Consider the following 24,255-nt stretch of genomic DNA (forward strand, 5'->3'; position numbering starts at 1 on the left):
ATTAAAAATATTTAAGGATATGGGAACATATTTACTGAATTATGTTAAAAAGCAGGTAAAACCTCCTGTACAGAACTGTCTATGTGTATCTATGTCTATCTCTCCATGTATTGATAAATATTGTGAAAATCATCAGAATGAAATTAGAGTTATTTATTTCAAAATCCTCACAAAATGGAGTCGGGAGGCCATGAATTTCTGTGGAGTTGTGGGAAGTGTTCTCACACATATTTTCCTAATAAGAAGAACTATCACAAAAGACTATCAAAACCATAACCTTGCACAAAGGCCACCACAACCTTACACACACACACACAAAAATACTTCTAAAATTACACCTACCAGCAATTATCCCTTCAACCTTGGATTGATGCCACCCCTGTTACTGAATCTTTACTATGGATAGTCATTTCAAAATAACTTACGTAACCATGTAAACTTCTTCATTTTACCTGTAAAAACATTTGTGTTCTTTTGCCTCTCTGGATATGCTTATGATCCATCATCGCATGCATATCCCAGATTGCAATTCCCTGCATATTTTCAAATAAACTCTTTTTTTCTTGGAGAGCCTACCTCTCTGCCATTATTTTGGGTTGATATCATACATATACTTCAAAATATTAACAGTGGTTATCAACAATTAGTGCTATTACAAATATGGTTTTTCTTCTTTGTACTTTCCTACATTTTCCAAATATTCTGTAATGACCAAGTACTGCTGTTTGTTTGTTTGCTTACTTGTTTTTTGAGACAGGGTCTTACTCTGTCACCCAGGCTGCAGTGCAGAGGTACACTCATGGCTCACTGCAGCCTTGACGTCCTGGGCTCAAGTGATCCTCCCACCTCAGCATCCCTAGTAGTTAGGCATGCACCACCAAGCCCAGCTAATTTTTCTATTTTTTGTAGAGATGGGGTCTTGCTATGTTTCCCAGGCTGTCTCAAAGACCTGGTCTCAAGCTATCCTCCCAGCTTGGCTTCCCAAAATGCTAGGATTACAGGCATAAGTCACTGCACCTGGCCTGCTTTTATATCCATAAAAAAGACATTACAGTTTAAAAAGAAAAGGCAATTAACAGTGTCAAAAACAGAGAGAAGTTTGGCGGCATAAGACTGGAAAATGTATATTAGATTTGGCAACTAGGTCATTACATATCTTAGGGAAAGTAGCTTCAGGAGTGGAATGAGAAAGATGAGGTTCAGAGCTCATGGAGTAAAATTGAGATGGAAACCCAAGAGAGCCAGCTTTGCTGTTCTTTCAGAAAATCTGAAAGTGGATGAACAGAGAGAAACAGGATAGCAATTGAATGCTATGCAAGTCTATTCATCCCATTTAAAATGAAAAGTTCGTTAAGTGTCTATGGACAGAGGGAAGATCCAATAAAAAGAATGAGGAAGAGGTGACTGACAGAGCAAGAACAGAGCAGTTACAGAGGGAGTTTGAGTAGGGCCACAGGTATGGGTTGGCCTTGAACTGGTAAGAAACATTGCAAACTTCTAAAACAAAGAAAAGTAACTGAAAACCTGTGAGTATAGATATGTTTGCAGAAGAATTGAGAGAGAACTTTCTGATGACCTCAAGATTTCCACTGATGTGAAGACAGGGTCATCTGTTGAGAATGAAATCAGCAATTGTTTGGAGAAAGGACTTGAGGTAAATTTTACCTGACTAGGTAAAATGACTGGAAGAGTATACTGAAAGTCAAACCAAATATAGAACCATTGCATGTAAATATTTTAAACCTCTAGGTAAGAATAAGGTGGTGAAAAAGATAAAGGATAAGAAGCCGTGGTCAGAGCTGGATGCAGTGGCTCACACCTATAATCCCAGCACTTTGGGAGGCCAAGGCGGGTGGATCACCTGAGGTTGGGAGTTGAAGACCAGCCTGACCAACATGGAGAAACCCCATCTCTACTAAAAATACAAAATTAGCCAGGTGTGCTGGCACATGCCTGTAATCCCAGCTACTGGGGAGGCTGAGGCAGGATCATCACTTGAACCTAGGAGGCAGAGGTTGCGGTGAGCTGAGATCACACCATTGCACTTTAGCCTGGGCAACAAGAGCGAAACTCCATCTCAAGAAAATAAATAAAAATAAGAAGCTGTAGTCAGAAAGTGGGAAGCTGATGTGGAGCCCTTTTTGAGCAATGACAAGATTCAGTGTATGGACTTGCATGTAGGGAGCTAAAGGAATTGCAAGACCATTAAGTTTAGTAAGATGTTTCTAGGAATATTAAAATCTCCTGGAATTATGGCAGAAGAAGAATACTGAGAGTTGAGCATTTTGGTGAGAGAATAGACAACCAGGTAGCAGGTGGATTGGCCATGATTAGAAGGGATTGGGGGTGTAATACCAATTGTAGTAAATCTCCAAGAATGAGATTTTATAAGAAGATGAGAAAATAATATCTGGAAGCAATATTGATAATGAATTAAAATGCCAGCTCACGTTTTTGATTCAGGGGATCACTGTGTGGGAAACTTGGCAGACTCCTATAAAGTGAGCTAAAGGGGAGGAAGTTGGGGACTGGGAAAGGAGCTAGTTACAGTTAAGGCAAGAAGAAAGGGAGCTTTTCTACATAATCTTAAGATGGACAGGAGTTCATTAACTATGGATTGAAGTTTCCAGTAGGATCCACAGTTGAACAAGGTCAGTAGCTAGAGGAACCAGGAGAAGACACCATAGAATGATAAGAGGGTGAAGATATAAGAGAAAATAAAACAGGCGTATTGTTCAGAAGTTAACCAAAGATTACATAGTTACAAATAACTAGCTTTGGATGCCCTAGATTTCCACCAAGTGGGTACAGAGTGGGAACTGGGTGACTCTCAAGCAGCATCTGCCTCAGCAAGGTGGTGAGGAAAGTCAAGTACACACATATTCAAAACTATAATAAAACATATATAATAAAACATAAAGGATCACAGCTTTTTTCTTCCTTAAAAAAAACTCTGGTATATTCTAAAATTGCATTTCTACTTATTCATACCTATCAAAATCGTCCAAAATTTTTTTTTGAAATCTCAAATTTGTGTTCAGAATTACTATCTTATGTCATATTTATTCAATATAGAATCAAGAAAAAACTGATTTTTGAAGAGAAGAATTTAGGTTACTGCTTGAATTTAACTTGTTTTATTTCCTAATGGGAAAAGATTGATATCTGTCTTTTTTCAGATATTTAACTTAGGCCAGGCATGGTGGCACATGGCATTTTGGAAAAGTCACTGGCATAATAGGTGAGCATAAAAATGTGTACACATGGACAAAGAATGTGGAATAATAGACATTGGAGATTCAGTGGGATGGGAGGCGGGTGAGAAATGAGAAATTACTTAACGGGTACAATATACATTATTGGGATGATGGATACACTAATAGCCCAAACTTCACCACTACACAATTATATCCACATAAAAAAACTGAACTTGGACCCCTTAAATTTATACAAATGGCGTATGATTAGAAGGAATGTGATTGTCTTCTTTGTTTCCTTTCTCTCCACTCCTATTCAATTTAACCACTGATTGTTTTTTTTATCTAATTCCTCCTTATTCCAGACATCTCAAACACAAGTTATCCACAATATGAAGAACTTCTGACACTTTCAAGGTATACATCCCTAGACTTCAAATTTTATTTGTGCAACCAAATTTTGAAAGGCTTATAGTCTGGGCAATAGGGCTTAATGTGTCCATCATGGAAAAGAATAAGAGTTATGTGAAGTACAGGAAATCTGCCCTTAGAAGAAGTCCATCAACATGATTCTAAATGTAATGAATTAATGGCCTGAGTATAATAAGAAACACTGCCCATAAATATTTAGCATTTAGAAAGACTTTTGCCTTTATTTTGTCCTGATATTTGGTCCCCAGAGCTATCATAGGGTTAATCTCTTGACAACATATTTTATTAGAAAACTCAAGAAATGGCCTATACTTTGGAAAACTCAGTATGTATTATTTTGCTTTTTTAAGTCATCAGTTGATGGAACAGTATTTATGGAGGCAAACAATTAGCACCACTAGAAATTAATCATCCTTATTGAGCATTTGGGCATTAATTAGTTTTCAGATAATTCTACGTCCTAATTGCCTCAAACCTCCAATATACAAGGATCATTCTTCACCTCCTAGATCTGTTTACAGCTCTCTTTTTTCATTCAACAATCCTGCAAATAGTCTCACAGGTTTACATAATTGAATGGTTGCACACATAAAAATATGTTTGAGAGAGACCAATATACTCATTAACAAAATGTGCATGAAGCCATTTTTTAAACGATGCTGAATGGGAACTAAAATGTTTCAAGGACATCAAAAGCAGTTGGAAAGCCTATTTGAATTGATGAAGCTCTTTGTTGAAAAATATGTGTCAAGATTGAACAGTCATAGTGGCAGAGTTTTAAAAACTATACTGCCTCATCATTTTGAGTATTTCTTTGACATTTTAAAGTATGGACCAATGATATTGTTGGAAATTTCTTTGTTAATATTTTGAACTTTTCAGAAATTCAGTTTTCTTTTTTCTTTAATATGTGATTTTAATGATTTGTTCATTCTTTAAACAGTTTATCTTTTGATATAAGACATATACAGTAAAGTGCACAAATCTTAAATTTACAACCCTATCAACACACACACACTCACACACACACACACACACACACACACACACACACACACTCTAGAATAACCACCACTCAGTTCAAGACATAGTACATGTAGTATATTTCCGATACCACAGAGGGCTCCCTCTTTACACTTGCCACTAGTACCATACTTCCAGAGGTAACTATTTTTGCCCAATATTGAACCACATGAAAATAGAATCATAAAGCATCTACTCTTTTGTGTCTTATTTTCTTGGCTCTTCATTATGTCTGTGACAGTAATGCACATTGTTGAGCAATGTGGACCGCTACTACTATAGTAGTAGCAGTAGTTCATTATTTCTTATTACAGAGTAGTATTCTACTAAATGAATATACCACAATGCATTTATTCATTTTACTGTTGATGGACATTTGAGTTGTTTCTAAGAATATTCTCATATCTGACCCTCATACTCATTTTCTTGGGTATAAATATAAGAATGCAATTGCTAGGCCATAGTATCAGTATTATGCTTAGTGTTAATACATATTGCTAGATGTTTTTCCAAGGTGGTTGTATCAATTTAGACTTCTGGCAGCATGAGAGCTCCAGTAGTCCCTTATCTTCACCAATACTGAGTATGTTCACTGACTTCAATTTTAGGTAGGTATTTAATCTCATCAAGATTTTAAGATGCACGTCTTTGAGGAGTAATAGTGTTGAGAATTTCTGCATATGCTTTTTGCCCACTTGGAAAGCTCCTTTTGTGAAGTAATAATTCAAATTTGTTTTCCACTTTCTAATATTCGGCATTCTTAATGTGCTTTATTACATTTGTGATCCAGTAGGTTTCCCTCAAAGCATGGAGTTAATTGGGGGAAAAAATCAACTTGAAATATATCCACTTTATAACAAATTTGCTGAAGTACATCAATTTCTTTTACAAAAGATTTATATGTATATGTATCAGACAGAACATGAGAGTATGTTCACCACCTAAAAATAATTTGTCAAAGAACTTGCATTATCTTTGTAATTATTAATTCCTCTTAATTAAAAGCTTATTCTGAGCTCCACCAAGACAGCTGAATAGGAACAGCTCCGGAGCACAGTTTCCAGCGAGAGCGAAGCAGAGGGAGAGTGATCTCCACATTTCCAACAGAGGTACCAGGTGCATCTCAGTGGAACTGGTTGGACAGTGGGTGTAGCCCAAAAAGGGCGAGCTGAGGCAGGGTGGGGTGCTGCATCACCCAGGGAGTGCAGCAGATTGGAGGACCCCCCTCCTACCCAATGGATGCCATTGGGGGCTTAGATGGCTACTCCAGCACTCTGGTTCAGATATTGCACTCCTGTGGTCTTTCCGGCCTACAGACAAGGAGACTCCTGCCAGCCAACAAGATCAGGAGACTCCTGCAAGCCAATGAGTGCCGTGAATTTCCAGCACAAATCTGAGCGGCTCTTTTAACTGGCACCTGGAATGCCTGCAAGTCAGAGCCACACATTCCCTTGAAAAAGAGGGGGCTGAAGGCAGGGATCCAGGTGATCTGGCTTGGTGGGTCCCACCCCCACAAAGGCCAGCAATCTGAAATGAACTGGTTTGAGCGTTTTGCAGCCAGGGCAGCAGTTTGAGCTTGACCCAGGATGGTGGAACATGGTGGGGGGAAGGGTGTCCGCCATTACCGAGGCAGTCCACCATTACTGAGGCAGTCCACCATTACTAAGGCAGTCTGCCATTACTGAGGCAGTACTAACCTTACCTGTGTAAACAAAACTGCAAGAACATTTACATAGCAGCTGGACAGAGCCTGCTGCAGCTCAGCAATGCCTCTGCAGGCAAACTGTTACTAGACTCCTTCCTTGATAGGCAGGGCATCTCTCAAAAAGGCAGCAGCATATCAGGGACTTATAAATAAAGCCCCACCTTCCCAGGACAGAGTACCTGGGAAAAGACGTGGTTGTGAGTTCCACTGCTGCAGACTTAAACATCCCTGCTCAGCAGCTCTGAATGGGAGAACAGAGCTCCCAGCACAGTACCGGAGCTCTGATAAGGGAGAGACTGACTCTTCAAGTGGCTCACTGACCCCCCTATATCCAAAGAGGCACCTCATAAAGAAGAGCTCTGGTTGACATCTTGTGGGTAACCTTCTGGAACAAAGATACCAGAAGAAAGAACAGGCAGCAACCCTTACTATTCTGCAGCCCCCGTGGGTGATTCCCAGGCAAATATGGTCTGTAGTGGACCTCCAGCAGTCCTGCAGCAGAGAGACCTGACTATTAGAAGAAAAACTAAAAAACAGAAATAGCCTCAACATCAACAAGAAAGGACGTCCACTCAGAGACCCCATCCGAAAGTCACTGACTTCAAAGGTCAAAAGTGGATAAATCAATGAAGATGGGAAGGAACCAGCACAAAAAGTATGAAATCAGCAAAAACCAGAACACCTCTCCTCCTCCAAGGGCTCACAACTCCTCATCAGCAAGAAACCAAAACTGAATGGAGAATGACTTTGACAAATTGACAGAAGCAGGCTTCAGAAGGTGGGTAATAACAGACTTCTCTGAGCTAAAGGAACATGTTCTAACCCAATGCAAACAAATTAAAAACCTTGAAAAAGTTTAGACGAAATGCTAACTAGAATAACCAGCATAGAGAAGAACATAAACAACTTGATGGAACTGAAAAAAACAGCACGAGAACTTCACGAAGCACACACAAGTTTCAATAGCTGAATTGACCAAGCAGAAGAAAGGATATCAAAGATTGAAGATCAACTCAATGAAATGAAATGAGAAGGTAAGATTAGAGAAAAAGAGTGAAAAGAAATGAACAAAGCCTCCAAGAAATGTGGGATTATGTAAAAAGACCTAATCTATGTTTGATTGGTGTACCTGAATGTGACGGGGAGAATGAATCCAACCTGGAAAACACTCTTCAGAATATTATCCAGAGCTTCCCCAACCTAGCAAGGTGGTCCAACATTCAGATCCAGGAAAAGCAGAGAACACCACAAAGATATTCCTCAAGATGAGCGACATCAAGGCACATAATCATCAGATTCACCAGGGTTGAAATGAATGAAAAAATACTAAGGGGATCCAGAAAGAAAGGTCGGGTTACCCACAAAGAGAAGCCCATATGACTCACAGCGGATCTCTTGGCAGAAATCCTACAAGCCAGAAGAGAGTGGGGGCCAATATTCAACATCCTTAAAGAAAAGAACTTTCAATACAGAATTTCACATCCAGCCAAACTAAGCTTCATAAGTGAAGGACAAATAAAATCGTTTGCAGAAAAGCATTAGTGAGAGATTTCATCACCACCAGACCTGCCTTACAAGAGCTCCTGAAGGAAGCACTAAACATGGAAATGAACAACCAGTACCAGCCACTCCAAAAACATACCAAATGGTAAAGACTGTCGATACAATGAAGAAACTGTGTCAACTAATGGACAAAACAACCAGCTAGTATCAAAATGACAGGATCGAATTCACACATAACAATATTAAACTTAAATGTAAATGGGATAAATGCCCAAATTAAAAGACACAGACTGACAAATTGGATAAAAAGTCAAGACCCATCAGTGTGCTATATTCAGAAGACCCATCTCACGTGCAAAGGCACACACAGACTCAAAATAAAGGGAAAGAGGAAGATTGACCAAGCAAATGGATAACAGAAACAACAACAACAACAACAACAAAAGCAGGGGTTGCAACCCTAGTCTCTGATAAAATGGACTTTAAATCAACAAAGATCAAAAGAGACAAAGAAGGACATTACATAATGGTAAAAAGATCAATGCAACAAGAAGAGCTAACTATCCTAAATATATATGCACCCAATACAGGAGCACCCAGATCCATAACACAAGTTCTTAATGACCTACAAAGAGACTTAGACTCCCGCACAATAATAGTGGGAAACTTTAACACTCCACTGTCAATATTAGACAGATCAATGAGACAGAAAATTAACAAGGATATCCAGGACTTGAACTCAGAAGTAAATGACTCCTTGGCAAATGCAAAAGGACAGAAATCAAAACAACTGGTCTCTCAGACCACGGTGCAATCAAATTAGAATTCAGGATTAAGAAACTCACTCAAAACCACACAACTACATGGAAACTGGGCAACCTGCTCTGGAATGACTACTGGATAAATAATGAAACGAAGGCAGAAATAAAGATGTTCTTCAAAGCCACTGAGAACAAAGACACAATGTACCAGAATCTCTGGGACACATTTAAAGCAGTGTCTAGAGGGAAATTTATAGCAATAAATGCCCACATGAGAAGTGGGAAAAGAACTAAAATTGACACCCTATTGTCAAAACTGAAAGAGCTAGAGGAGCAAGATCAAAAAAAACCTCAAAAGGTAGCAGAAGAAATAACTAAGATCAGAGTAGAACTGAAGTAGATAGAGAAACAAAACAACCCTCAAAAAATCGATAAATCCAGGAGCTGGTTTTTGGAAAAGATCAACAAAATAGATCACTAGCCAGACTATTAAAAAAGAAAAGAGAGGCAGAAAGCAGAAACTGGACCCCTTCCTGACACCTTACACTAAAATTAACTCCAGATGGATTAAAGACTTAAACATAAGACCTAACACCATAAAAACCCTAGAAGAAAATCTAGGCAAAACCATTCAGGACATAGGTGTAGGCAAGGACTTCATGACCAAAACACCAAAAGCATTGACAACAAAAGCCAAAATAGACAAATTGGACCTAATCAAACTCCATAGCTCTGCACGGCAAAAGAAACAGTCATTAGAGTGAATTGGCAACCAACAGAATGGGAAAAAATTTTTGCAGTATACCCATCTGACAAAGGCTGATATCCAGAATTTACAAAGAACTAAAACAGATTTACAAAAAAAAAACAAAAACAAAAAAACAAGTCCATTCAAAAGTGGGCAAAGGATATGAACAGATACTTTACAAAAGAAGACATACATGAGGCCAACAAACGTGAAAAAATGCCCATCATCACTGGTCATCAGAGAAATGCAAATCAAAACTACATTGAGATACCATCTCACTCCAGTTAGAATGGCGATCATTAAAAAATCTGGAGACAACAGATGCTGGAGAGGATGTGGAGAAATAGGAACACTTTTGCACTGTTGGTGGGAGTGTAAATTAGTTCAATCATTGTGGAAGACAGTGTGGTGATTCCTCAAGGACCTAGAAATAGAAATTCCATTTGACCCAGCAATCCCATTGCTGGGTATATATCCAAAGGATTATAAATCATTCTACTATAAGGACACGTGCACACAAATGTTCATTGCAGCACTGTTTACAATAGCAAAGACCTGGAACCAACCCAAATGCCCATCGGTGATAGACTGGACAGGGAAAATGTGGCACATATACACCATGGAATATTATGCAGCCATAAAAAACGATGAGTTCGTGTCCTTTGTAGGGACATGGATGAACCTGGAAAGCATCATTCTCAGCAAACTGACACAAGAGCAGAAAATCAAACACTGCATGTTCTCATTCATAGGCAGGTGTTGAACAATGAGAACACATGGACACAGGGAGGGGAGCACTACACACTGGGGTCTGTTGGGGGGAAATAGGGGAGGGACAGTGGGGGGTGGGGAGTTGGGGAGAGATAGCATGGGGAGAAATGCCAGATATAGGTGATGGGTAGGAAGGTAGCAAATCACACTGCCACGTGTGTACCTATGCAACAATCTTGCATGTTCTTCACATGTACCCCAAAACCTAAAATGCAATAAAAAACAGAAAAAAAAAAGAGAGAAGAATCGAATAGGACCAATAAAAAATGATAAAGGGGATATCACCACCAATTCCACAGAAATACAAAATACTATCAGAGATGACTACAAACAACTCTATGCACATAAACCAGTAAATCTGGAAGAAATGGATAAATTCCTGGACACTTACACCCTCCCAAGGGTTAAACCAGGAAGACGTTGCAACCCTGACTAGACCAATAACAAGGTCTGAAGTTGAGGCAGCAATTAATAGCCTACCAACCAATAAAAGCCCAGGTCCAGATGGGTTCAAAGCTGAATTCTACCGGACATACAAAGTGGAAATGGTCCCACTCCTTCTGAAATTATTCCAAACAAAACAAAGAGAGGGAATCTTCTGTAACTCATTTTATGAGACCAACATCATCCTGACACCAAAACCAGGCAGAGACACAACTACAAAAGGAAACTTCAGGCCAATATCCATGATGAACATTGATGCAAAAATCTTTAATAAAATACTGACAAACCAAATGCAACAGCACATCAAAAAGCTTATCCATCACAATCAAGGAGGCTTCATCCCAGGGATGCAAGGCTGTTTCCACATATGCAAATCTATAAACATAATCCATCACATAAACAGAACCAAAGACAAAAACCACATGATTATCTCAATAGATGCAGAGAAGGCCATCGACAAAATTCAACAGCCCTTTATGCTAAAAACTCTTATTAAACTAGGTATTGATGGAACATATCTCAAAATAATAAAAGCAATTTATGACAAACCCACAGCCAATATCATACTGAATGGGCAAAAACTGGAAGCATTCCCTTTGAACACTGGCACTAGACAAGGATGCCGTCTCTCACACTCCGGTTCAATATAGTATTGGAAGTTCTATCCAGAGCAATCAGGCAAGAAAAAGAAAGGGTATTCAATTAGGAAAGAAGAAGTCAAATTATCTCTATTTGCAGACAACATGATTGTATATTTAGAAGACCCCATCGTCTCAGCCCAAAATCTCCTGAAATAAATAAGCAACTTCAGCAAAGTCTCAGGATACAAAATCAATGTGCAGAAACCGCAAGCATTCCTATACACCAATAACAGACTAACACAGAGCCAAATCAAGAGTGAACTCCCATTCACAATTGCCACAAAGAGAATAAAATACCTAGGAATACAACTAACAAGGAATGTAAAGGACCTCTTCAAGGAGAACTACAAGCCACTGCTCAACGAAATAAGAGAGGACACAAACAGATGGAGAAACATTCCATGCTCATGGTTAGGAAGAATCAATATCATGAAAATGGCCATATTGCCCAAAGTAATTTATAGATTCAATGCTATCCCCATCAAACTACCATTGACCTTCTTCACAGAACTGGAAAAAACCACCTTAAACTTCATATGGAACCAAAAGAGAGCCCACATAGCCAAGACAATCCTATGCAAAAAGAACAAAGCTGGAGGCATCACGCTACCTGACTCCAAACTATACTACAAGGCTACAGTAATCAAAACAGCATGGTGCTGGTACCAAAACAGAGATATAGACCAATGGAACAGAACATAGGCCTCAGAGGCAACACCGCACATCTACAACCATCTGATCTTTGACAAACCTGACAAAAACAAGCAATGCAGAAAGGATTCCTTTAATAAATGGTGTTGGGAAAGCTGGATAGCTATGTGCAGAAAGCTGAAACTGAACCCCTTCCTTACACCTTACACTAAAATTAACTCCAGATGGATTAAAGACTTAAACATAAGACCTAATACCATAAAAACCCTAGAAGAAAACCTAGGTGATACCATTCTGGACATAGGCATAGGCAAGGACTTCATGACTATAACACCAAAAGCTTTGGTAACAAAAGCCAAAATAGACAAATGGGATCTAATTAAACTTAAGAGCTTCTGCACAGCAAAAGAAACAATCATGAGAGTGAACCACCAACCAACAGAATGGGAAAAATTTCTTGCAATCTACCCATCTGACAAAGGCTAATATCCAGAATCTACAAAGAACTAAAACAGATTTACAAGAAAAAAAACCAAACAATCCCATCAAAAAGTGGGCAGAAGATATGAACAGACACTTTTCAGAAGAAGACATTTATGTGGCCAAGTAACATGTGAAAAAACGCTCATTATCACTGGTCATTAGAGAAATGCAAATCAAAACCACATTGAAATACCTTCTCCTGCCAATTAGAATGGTAATCATTAAAAAATCTAGAGACAGCAGATGCTGGAAAAGATGTGGAGAAATAGGAATGCTTTTACACTGTTGGTGGGAGTGTAAATTAGTTCAACCGTTGTGGAAGACAGTATGGAGATTCCTCAAGGATCGAGAACTAGAAATACCATTTGACCCAGCAATCCCATTACTGGTTATAGACCCAAAGGATTATAAATCAATCTATTATAAGGACACATGCACACATATATTCACTGAGGCACTGTTTACAAAAACAAAGACTTGAAAACAACCCAAATGCCCATCAATGATAAACTGGATAAAGAAAATGTGGCACATATACACTGTGGAATACTATGCAGCCATAAAAAGGATGAGTTCATGTCCTTTGCAGGGACATGGACGAAGCTGGAAACCATCATTCTAAGCAAACTGACACAAGAACAGAAAACCAAACACTGCATGTTCTCACTCATAAGTGGGTGTTGAACAAGGAGAACACACGGACACAGGGAGGGGAACATCGCACACTGGAGTCTTCTATGGGGTGGGGGGCTAGGGGAGGGATAGTAGGGGGTGGGGAGATTGGAAAGGGATAACATTAGGAGAAATACCTAATGCAGGTAACGGGGGGAATGGAGGCAGCAAACCACCATGGCATGTGTATACCTATGTAACAATCCTGCAAGATCTGCACATGTACCCCAGAACTTAAAGTAAAAATTTTTAAAAAGCTTATTTTGCCATTACAAAAATCAACCAGAACACTTCTTGACTTTTTCTTTTTACTTCTAGTGCCTGAGATCAAGACATAGAACCTCAATTTGGTAATTCATCATTATTGACTCTGGTCAATAATGAGCAAGTGCACTCTGGTATGTGACTTTTTTTTTTTTTTTTTTTTTTTTTTTGAGATGGAGTTTCATGCTTGTTGCCCAGGCTGGAGTGTGATGGCGTGATCTCGGCTCACTGCAACCTCTGCCTCCTAGGTTCAAGCAATTCTCCTGCCTCAGCACCCTGAGTGGCTGGGATTACAAGCACCTGCCACCTTGCCCAGCTAACTTTTGTACTTTGAGTAAAGACGGAGTTTCACCACATTGACCAGGCTGGTTTTGAACTCCTGACCTCAGGTGATCCACCTGCCTTGGCCTCCCAAAATGCTGGGATTACAGGCATGAGCTCCTGGCCAGTATGTGACTTTTTTGATGGCACATGCTTGCCTCCACTAGATGTACACAAGATGCAAACATACACAATTGACAAAGTAAATCTTACAAAAATGGCTCAGTCATATTTTTAAGTAACAGTAACAATACTAACAACATGAAAAACACTTTTAATTCTCCAAAGCCAGTTTATGTATATTATTTTGACCAAAACTGGCAATGACCTGTGACAAGGGTAAGGTGGATGTAGTATTCACAATGTAAAGTTGAAGAAAGTAAGGTACCAAAAGCTTAAGTGGCTTTATATAAAGACATGTTTCTTCATTTCAAGAGTTCTGATACATATCAATATGAGATATTGGTCTTGCAATGAACCATTCTCCTTTGCTATCTCAATTTACTTCTCTATTAAAACAGCAGTGAATGTCCTCTCTGTAACTCACCCCCAGTAGTCACAGACCAAATCAATGAACAATTGATTCAAGTTTTGTCTTGAGTTAAATCCAACCATCTCAAAATGAGCACAAGATTGAATATTCTTTGGTGGCCTGTGACATCAACTGAACAACTTGAGTGAATTACAGCTGCATGTCCCCTCTAGGGCTATCTATTATCCAACATGTCTTATTTAATTTTCGGTTTCAGGCAGGCAAATTGACCATGTATACTTGCTTGTGTCAGTAGCTAATTTTAGATCACTAATCTAATTGGAAATGGCATGCCCCTTTAGCTTGTCATGTAAAAATTCACATTTTCTGATTAATGTGATTCATTTATATTAGATTTGACTTGACAGAATGGCAACGGGTAATATAGGAGGCAAGTATGACAGGATTTCTCTCTCTCCCACTCAGTCACACTCTTTATAAATGATCCAGTCAAGGCATCAGCCTACAGTGTTTTCCCTTTAATGTGATAAATTTTGAACTCACACCTATTTTAATGTGGCTCCTTTGGTGTTCTCTCACAAGTAGGACAACTCTTATCAGAAAAGTGACAGTTTTCTCCACACTCCTACATTTACATTCATTGTGGCAAATGGAAAAACTGCTATGATAGAAAGGTTGCTCTTTTGCTACTGTTGTTTTGTGTCTATGTTTGTGTCTAAACTGCTTTCAGGTTAGATAAAGTAGGAAATTCATTTTTAAAATGCAACTTGAAGACAACAGTAGGAATTATAAATTATATAAGTGGGCTGTGATTAAATTAGTCTGGAAAAAGTAAGAATTGGTACAATGAGAATTGCAACTAAAAATAGAATAAAATGTTTTAAAAGACTGAAAAAGGAAAACCATATCAAATTAGGAATTCTTGTTATTAAAAAAAATACACAGCTTTACTTAAATTATGAGTTGTGTATACTTTAGATCCTTCTCTTTTCTAATTTTTTACTATAATAATTTAATTACTGATTCTCAGAGGAATTGAAGGTTTCCTTTTAGCTATTTTTCTTTCAATTGGATAGTAAAAGAATTGTCTGCCTATGTAGCATTGCTCAGATTCAGCCTTTAAAATATCTATAAGCCTTATATCTGTCTCCTCTCCACAACTAGACTTCTAAAGAATTTTCCAGTTTTTCTTGAAGTAATTTTGTTCACAGTTTTGTCCCATTCACTTGGACAAACTGCTTTGGCTAAGGTAACCAGTTACTCACAATCCTTCATCGGTAAACTTATCTGTAACATCTTTCACTACCAAATAATTATTAATGTTCTTTTGCTGGTTTTTCTTTCTCTCACTGAACTGTTAATATTGACTCCAAGGACTCTTGACCATTTCTTTTTTTAATTGTACATCTTGTTTCTGAGTTATTTTCTTTTTACCCTGGCTTCAGCTACCACCTATATGCTACCTCACTCACTAATTTTTATCTCTGGCCTATACCTGTTTCTGTAACCCTAATATGTGTAATTATAATCTTTACATTCACTTTTATACATATATATCCTACTTCCTACCAGGATATAATATAGGTACTGGTAAGTCAGTACATTTTCATTGAACTGATTATTTCTGCCATCCCATATGCTTTCTATACTTTCTACTGAACTGGATGACATCACTCAAATTTATGTATGACAAGCATCTGAGCACCATCCTTGTCTCTATGCTTTGCTTTTTTACTCACACCTGATTCACTGACCTTATCTTCCTTTTCAACCCTTCTTTTTCATTCCCACTGTCAACTTACTTGACTATTGCCAGAATGTCCTAACTTGTCTCTGTCTATCCACTTTTTCCCACTTGAGTCTTCTCTCCACCCTTCATCCATAATTCCCTTTCTGTAATACAGATATGATATGTCATATTTAGTATTAGTGAAGCTTCCAGCAGGAAACAGGAGGCATACTAAGTTGGAATGGTGAAGAGAATGAAATGAAATGAAATGACTTTTTACAGAATGTAGGAAGGGCTGAAGGAGCCAGCAAGGGATACTGGGGCACTCAGGAACCAACAACACCAGGAAGCTGTTACCATTCCTAGACCTACTAGACCCAGATGAGAGCTGGAGCCACAGAAGAGAGGGAGTGTAATAGGCAGGTTGTCGTATATATCTAACTGCTCTCAGAAACACGATTCAAGCTCTCTCTCTCTCTCTCTCTCCTCTCTCTCTCTCTCTTCCTTCCTTCATGCCCAGTAATCTCTTGGTGGAGCTTCCTATCCATTGGCCAAACCCAAAGAGAAACTAAAGAGTCAGGGAGTCAGTGTTATGAATTCCATAGAAGTCAGCCTTCTAAGACACAAAGTAGGGCTTACAGTGGTGTGGAATTGTGGAAGTATAAAAGCAAACCTGGAATGACCACACATTACCTTCAAACTTACTTCCTCAAGTATAAAATGTCTTACAAGGTCTTTTAAAATCTGAGTCTTTCTCCACTTCACCCTTGATAAGCAATGAAATTTTCAATTCCTCTAAGAATTAGTAATTAAATTATTATAGTAAAAAATTATTTAAAAAGTATGTAGGGTATATATATCTGCCTTTATGAAAATACAAAATTGTGAAGAATGCTTAAAGGAACGCCTCATTTTATATTGAGTAATGAAATCCTCTTTAGATCTTTAAGAACAATTACCCAGTCTGTGTCTTTTGATTGGGCATTTAGCCCATTTACATATTAGACGATATTTATGTCCTAGTTTCTATTTGGCACTCTCAACTTAGGTCACTAGCAATAGAGTGCAATGGATACTTATAGTACATTTTTTGGTTTTGAGTCTTAAAGCTTCATTAGATTTGAAATCAGAAGACTTGTGTTCAAGTTCTGGTTCCACCACTTACTGGCTCTATGACTTTCTGTGTTTGAGAATTTTCTGTTTCTCACAAAGCAAGTATTATATTCAAGGGTTCTGGGTCTGCTTAATGAGGACTACTCATACCCATGAAGTATCCTTCATTTTCTTTATTCTAAGTATCAGAGAATTTATCCCAATTTACTCTTTTAGGATTGTATTTGTTGGGGCTGCCACTACAAAGTTCCATGGACTTGTTGGCTTAAATGACAGAAAATTCTTGTCTTACAGTTCTGGAGGATGGAAGTCCAAGATCAAGGGTTGGTTTCTTCTGAGGCCTGTCTCCTTAGCTTATAGATGGCCACCTTCTTCCTGTGTCTTCATCTGATATTTCCTCTGTGCATATATCCGTGTCCTAATCTCTTCTTTTTATAATAGCAGTTATATTGGGTTACGGCCCACATTAATTTTAACTTAATTATCTCCAAATATAGGGGTTTAGGGCTTCAATATATTAATCTTGTATGGAGGTAGGGGAGACAGAACAGGGATTCTCCTTTTTTATGTATGGCATAGATCTCTTTTTAAATACTTTCCAGTGAGAATACTCCAATGCATGCAGGATTTTACTGATTCATGCTTTGAATGACTGGAAATACTCATTCACAAACATTTAACAAGCACCTACTATGGTTGAGACACTGTGCTAGATATTGGGGACTCAAAGTCAAATAAGATAGTGCTCCTGTTTTTAAATAATCTGCAATCTCTCCCATTCTCAAAGAATCTGATTTTAAGAGAGGGGAAGGGACATGTAAAAATATGGGTCATTAAGGTGTGAGAGTTATAACAGAAGGATATTCTGGGAAGAGTGAGATATAGATGAGGAAATGGTGGAGAGGTGACGATTGCTTAGCTGAATCTTCACAATTTTGTGTTTCTATAAAGGCAGATGATTACTGCATTCTGTAATTTTATTAGACAGTAATTAGACAGTTGACCATTAATAATTAGTAAAATTATTTCAGCTGCCTGATACTTAACAAATAAAAATTATTCATGGTTAATAGCAATATATATAATATTGTACTATCAAATATTTTCTGTTTGAGAATTTTGTCTTTCATATTTACCCCTAGACTTTGGAGATGTCAATATTATTGTAGTGTGTGTGTGCGTGTGTTTTGACATGAACTAAATGCTGACTGCTTACCCTGATATTAGAAATTATATCTTTCTTGCATATTGTGAAAATTAGTGCCTAGTATTATATTTTACATATACAAGCTCAATGAAACATATTTATTTCATTTGAATCATTACTGACAATTAATTAATAGAATACTATCATCAATCTATAGCACCAGAGAGGGAACCTATCCATTTATTTTTAAGTGTTGTTTTTGCATAAGGTATATTTCATGTGCTATTAAAGTATCCATAATGAGGAGATCCAAAATGATGGCAAATATTCCAGAACTTATAATCCATCCCTTCCTCACCTTTCCTTTGCTATCACCATAATTCATAATTTTACGTCAACTTGAGACTTCTAGAGTGGTTTCATGACTAAGTTTCCTGAGTCTGGCCTCCATCCAGCCAGTTTGTCTTAACTGTCATTAATGGGAGTAATTTTTCTTAAAAGCTACTGAAATTATGCCACTTTCCTGCTTGACAAATGTCTTACCACATAGAGTCTAAATGCTTCTGCTCCAGTGCCCATTTTCTGTAATCAGAACAATTACACTAACATTCACAGGTTCACCTGTTTGTATTTAATCCTCCTCAAAAAACACGTAATCTTATAGATGGGAGAACTGAGCCTTAGGGTGGGTGATGACTTGCAAAAGATCACAGATAACCTATATCTGGCAGAGCCTGGGTATAACTCCGAATTGTTAAGTTCTAAGTACTGTCATGTCCTCCCTCAGCTGAATTATATTGCCCATAGTTACCTCTCTAACATTATTTCCCATTACTTTTCTACAAGTAAAATTGGCACTGGCCATTCTGCTGCCCATGCTATCTCCATAAATAAAACATGCTTATATAATTGTTCATCCTAGCCCTTTAATGGAATGCCCTTTCTCATTCCCTTAGAGGACTCAAATTCCACCCATTTTCTACGGCAACGCAAGCCTCATCTCCTCATTATTCTCCCTCTCCTTTCCATTTCTGTAGCATATCATGCAATTTCCAATATTAACAGACTGTTATCCATTTTGTGGATGTTAAATAGTCTTCCCAAATCATATTGTGAGCTCCCCAAGGGTAAGCATCATGCCTTACATGCCTTCAGTATGCCTTGGCACAGCCATAAGCCCACTATGACAACACATGCTGCCTATTTAACTGCTACTTTTGCTTTACATAAACCCTTTCCTTTTTGGCCTTTTCTCAATGAAAATAAAAAGGATCTCTTCAAAGGCTATGGTTGAACTTTAGTCACCATTATTTTTGTTTTGCAATATATAAAAAGTAATTGGTATTAGGTTAATTTTTTCACTTAGTGCAAATCATGGGAAATAACAAATTAAGAATTATTCTGAATGTCATTTGGAATATTCAGCCTGATTTGAATAAATAATTTGAAGATAGGGGGAGGATCCAAGATGGCCGTTTAGGAACAGCTCAGGATTGCAGCTCCCAGTGAAAGCGCAGAGGGTGAGTGGACGCTGCGTTTTTATTGCCCACAGACTAGGAAACTCCCGGGCAGAGGTGCTCCACGGTCACCAGCGCGGCTGTTTCGGCCAGTGCGGCTGTGCCGGCCAGCGCCGCTGCTTTGCCCCGCGCGGCTGCTTTGTCGGCGCCCCGGAGCCGCGGTTCTCCGTACAAAATACACAGGTCCGGGGGCCCTTTTGGCTGGCAGTTGGAACCACGGGAAGTCGCCCATTCATCTGTTTAAAAAGGGGACTGAGGAGAGAACCAGGACAATAGATTCCAGGGCAAAAAAAAAAAAAAAAAGGGCCACAAACCTCAGTGCCGCTGTTTAAGCCAGCGCAGTGAGTGGCCGCAGGGGAAAACAAACAGACCCCGGCGCCTCTTCAACAGGCGACTGGAACACCAACTTAAAAAACGCTCTGAGGCAGGGAGCCAGGTGATCACGCTTGGCTGGTCCCACCCCCACAAAAGAACAGCAACCAGAAACTCTGGATTGAGCCTTTCACAGCAAGCGCAGCTGAACCCGGGATGGTCCAGCTCTATGGGGGAGGGGCGTCCGCCATTACTGAGGCAGCCCACCAGGACGGAGGTAGTCGGCCAATGCTGAGGCAGCCCACTGTTGCCAAGGAAACCCACCATTGCTGAGGCAGCCCGCCATTGCCAAGGCAAATCGCCATTGCTGAGGCAGCCTGCCATTGCCAAGGCAACCCGCCATTGCTGAGGCAGCCCACCGTTGCCAAGGCAACCCACCACACCAGAGAGACTCCACCTCAACAGAGGCGGGCCACCATCGCCAAAGCAGTTCTAACTACACCCATATAAACAGGACTGCAGGGAAGTTCACTCGGCAGCGGGGCGGAGCCGACAGCAGCTCAGCAAAGCCTCTACAGGCCAACAGTAACTAGGCTGCCCCCTTGCTGGGCAGGGCAGGTCTGAACGAAAAAAAAAAAAAGGCGGTGGCAGCATAACAGAAACTCATAAATAAAGCCCTAAATCCCTGGGACAGAGCACCTGGGAACAAAAAGCAGTTTATGAGTTCTGCTGCAGCAGACCTAAAAGTACCTGCCCAACAGCTCTGAATGAACAACAACAGAGCTCACAGCTCACCATTTGAGCTCCTATAAAGAAGAGACCATCTCCTCAAGGGACAAAGATAGCAGAAGAAGAAAACTGGTAACAACCCTTACTGTTCAGCAGCTGCTGCAGGTGAACCCCAGGCAAGCAGGGCCTGGAGTGAACCTCAGCAGACCTACAGCAGAGGGGCCAGACTGTCAGAAGGAAAACCAAGAAACAGAAATAACCTCATCATCAACAAACAGAACGTCAATCTGAAAGATTTGAGACCCAATCTGAAAGCCAGCAACTACAAAGTCGACAGGTGGATAAATCCTTAAAGATGGGAAGAAACCAGCACAAAAAGGATGAAAACACCCGAAACCAGAACACCTCTCCTCCTACAAGGGATCACAACTCCTCACCAGCAAGGGAACAAGGTTGGAGGGAGAACGAGTGTGATGAAATGACAGAATCAGACTTCAGAAGGTGGGTAGTAAGAAACTTCTGTGAACTGAAAGAACATGTTCTAACCAAATGCAAAGAAACTAAGAACCTTGAAAAAAGATTCGACAAAATGCTAACGAGAATGGACAAAATAGAAAGGAATATAAGTGAATTGATGGAGCTGAAAAATGCAACACGAGAACTTCGTGAAGTATGCACACGTATCAACAGCCGAATTGACCAAGCAGAAGAAAGGATATCAGAGGTCGAAGATCAACTCAATGAAATAAAACGGGAAGGCAAGACTGAAGAAAAAAGGGTAAAAGGTAATGAACAAAGTCTCCAAAAAATGTGGGACTATGTGAAAAGACCTAATCTACGTTTGATAGGCGTACCTGAATGCGACGAAGAGAATGAATCCAAGCTGGAAAATACTCTTCAGGATATTATCCAGGAAAACTTCCCCAACCTAGCAAGGCAGGCAAACATTCAAGTCCAGGAAATACAGAGAACACCACAAAGATATTCGTCAAGAAGAGCAACCCCAAGGCACATAATCGTCAGATTCACCAGAGTTGAAATGAAGGAGAAAATACTAAGGGCAGCCAGAGAGAAAGGTCGGGTTTCCCATAAAGGGAAGCCCATCAGACTCAGAGCAGATCTCTCAGCAGAAACCCTACAAGCCAGAAGAGAGTGGGGGCCAATATTCAACATCTTTAAAGAAAAGAACTTTCAACCCAGAATTTCATATCCAGCCAAACTAAGCTTAATAAGTGAAGGAAAAATAAAATCCTTTGGGAACATGCAAGTACTCAGAGATTTCGTCACCACCAGGCCAGCTCTACAAGAGCTCCTGAAAGAGGCTCTACACATATAAAGGAACAACAAGTACCAGCTCAACTAAAGGGCAAAACAGCCAGCTAGCACCAAAATGGCAGTATCAAATTCACACATAACAATATTAACCCTAAATGTAAATGGACTAAATGCCCCAATCAAAAGACACAGACTGGCAAATTGGATAAAAAGACAAAACCCATCGGTGTGCTGTATCCAGGAAACCCATCTCACATGCAAGGATACACAAAGGCTCAAAATAAAGGGATAGAGGAAGATTTAGCAAACAAATGGAGAGCAAAAAAAAGCAGGAGTTGCAATTCTCATCTCTGATAAATTAGACTTTAAAGCAACAAAGATCATAAGAGACAAAGAGGGACATTACATAATGGTAAAAGGATCAATGCAACAAGAAGAGCTAACGATCCTAAATATATACGCACCCAATACAGGAGCACCCAGATACATAAGGCAAGTTCTTAATGACTTACAAAGAGACTTAGACTCCCACACAATAATAGTGGGAGACTTTAACACCCCATTGTCAACATTAGACAGATCAACCAGACAGAAAATTAACAAGGATATCCAGGACTTGAACTCAGACCTGGACCAAGCAAACCTAATAGACATTTACAGAACTCTCCACCCCAAATCCACAGAATATACATTCTTCTCAGCACCACATCACACCTACTCCAAAATTGACCACATAATTGGGAGTAAATCACTCCTCAGCAAATGCAAAAGAACAAAAATCGTAACAAACAGTCTCTCGGACCACAGTGCAATCAAGTTAGAACTCAGAATTCAAAAACTAACCCAGAACCGCACAGCTTCATGGAAACTGAACAACTTGCTCTTGAATGTTGCCTGGGTAAAAAATGAAATGAAGACAGAAATAAAGATGTTCTTCAAAACCAATGAGAATGAAGACACAACATACCAGAATCTCTGGGACACATTTAAAGCAGTCTCTAGAGGAAAATATATAGCAATAAGTGCCCACATGAGAAGCAAGGAGAGATCAAAAATTGACACCCTATCATCAAAACTGAAAGAGCTAGAGGAGCAAGATCAAAAAACCTCAAAGTCTAGCGGAAGACAAGAAATAGCTAAGATCAGAGCAGAACTGAAGGAGATAGAGACACAAAAAAACCCTTCAAAAAATCAATAAATCCAGGAGCTGGTTTTTTGAAAAGATCAACAAAATAGACCACTAGCCAGATTAATAAAAAAGAAAAGAGAGAATAACCAAATTGATGCAATAAAAAACGATAAAGGGGATATCACCACAGATTCCACAGAAATTCAAACCATCATCAGAGATTATTACGAACAACTCTATGCACACAAACTAATAAACCTGGAAGAAATGGATGAATTCCTGGACACTTGCCTCCTCCCAAGCCTAAACCAGGAAGAAGCCGAAACCCTGAACAGACCCATAACAAGGTCTGAAGTTGAGGCAGCAATTAAGAGCTTACCACCCAAAAAAAGCCCAGGTCCAGATGGGTTCACAGCTGAATTCTACCAGACATACAAAGAGGAGCTAGTACCATTCCTTCTGAAACTATTCCAAACAATACAAAAAGAGGGAATTCTTCCCAAATCATTTTATGACACCAACATCATCCGGATTCCAAAACCCGGCAGAGACTCAACAAGAAAAGAAAACTTCAGGCCAATATCCATGATGAACATAGATGCAAAAATCTTCAATAAAATACTGACAAGCTGATCGCAACAGCACATCAAAAAGCTTATCCACCATGATCAAGTAGGCTTCATCCCGGGGATGCAAGGCTGGTTCAACACATGCAAGTCTATAAATGTAATTCACCACATAAACAGAACCAAAGACAACAATCACATGATCATCTCAATAGATGCAGAGAAGGCCTTTGACAAAATTCAACAGCCCTTTATGCTAAAAACCCTCAATAAGCTAGGTATCGATGGAACGTATCTCAAAATAATAAAAGATATTTATGACAAACCAACAGCCAATATCATACTGAATGGGCAAAAACTGGAAGCATTCCCCTTGAAATGTGGTGCCAGACAAGGATGCCCTCTCTCACCACTGCTATTCAATATAGTATTAGAAGTTCTAGCCAGAGCAATCAGGCAAGAAAAAGAAATAAAGGGCATTCAAATAGGAAAGGAGGAAGTCAAACTGTCTCTATTTGCAGAAGACATGATTGTATATCTAGAAGACCACATCGTCTCAGCCCCAAACCTCCTGAAACTGATAAGCAAGTTCAGCAAAGTCTCAGGATACAAAATCAATGTGCAAAAAT

This window comes from Sapajus apella, unplaced genomic scaffold (genome assembly GCF_009761245.1).
Source record: "Sapajus apella isolate SASKATOON/1434 unplaced genomic scaffold, GSC_monkey_1.0 scaffold17, whole genome shotgun sequence".
Taxonomy (NCBI): domain Eukaryota; kingdom Metazoa; phylum Chordata; class Mammalia; order Primates; family Cebidae; genus Sapajus; species Sapajus apella.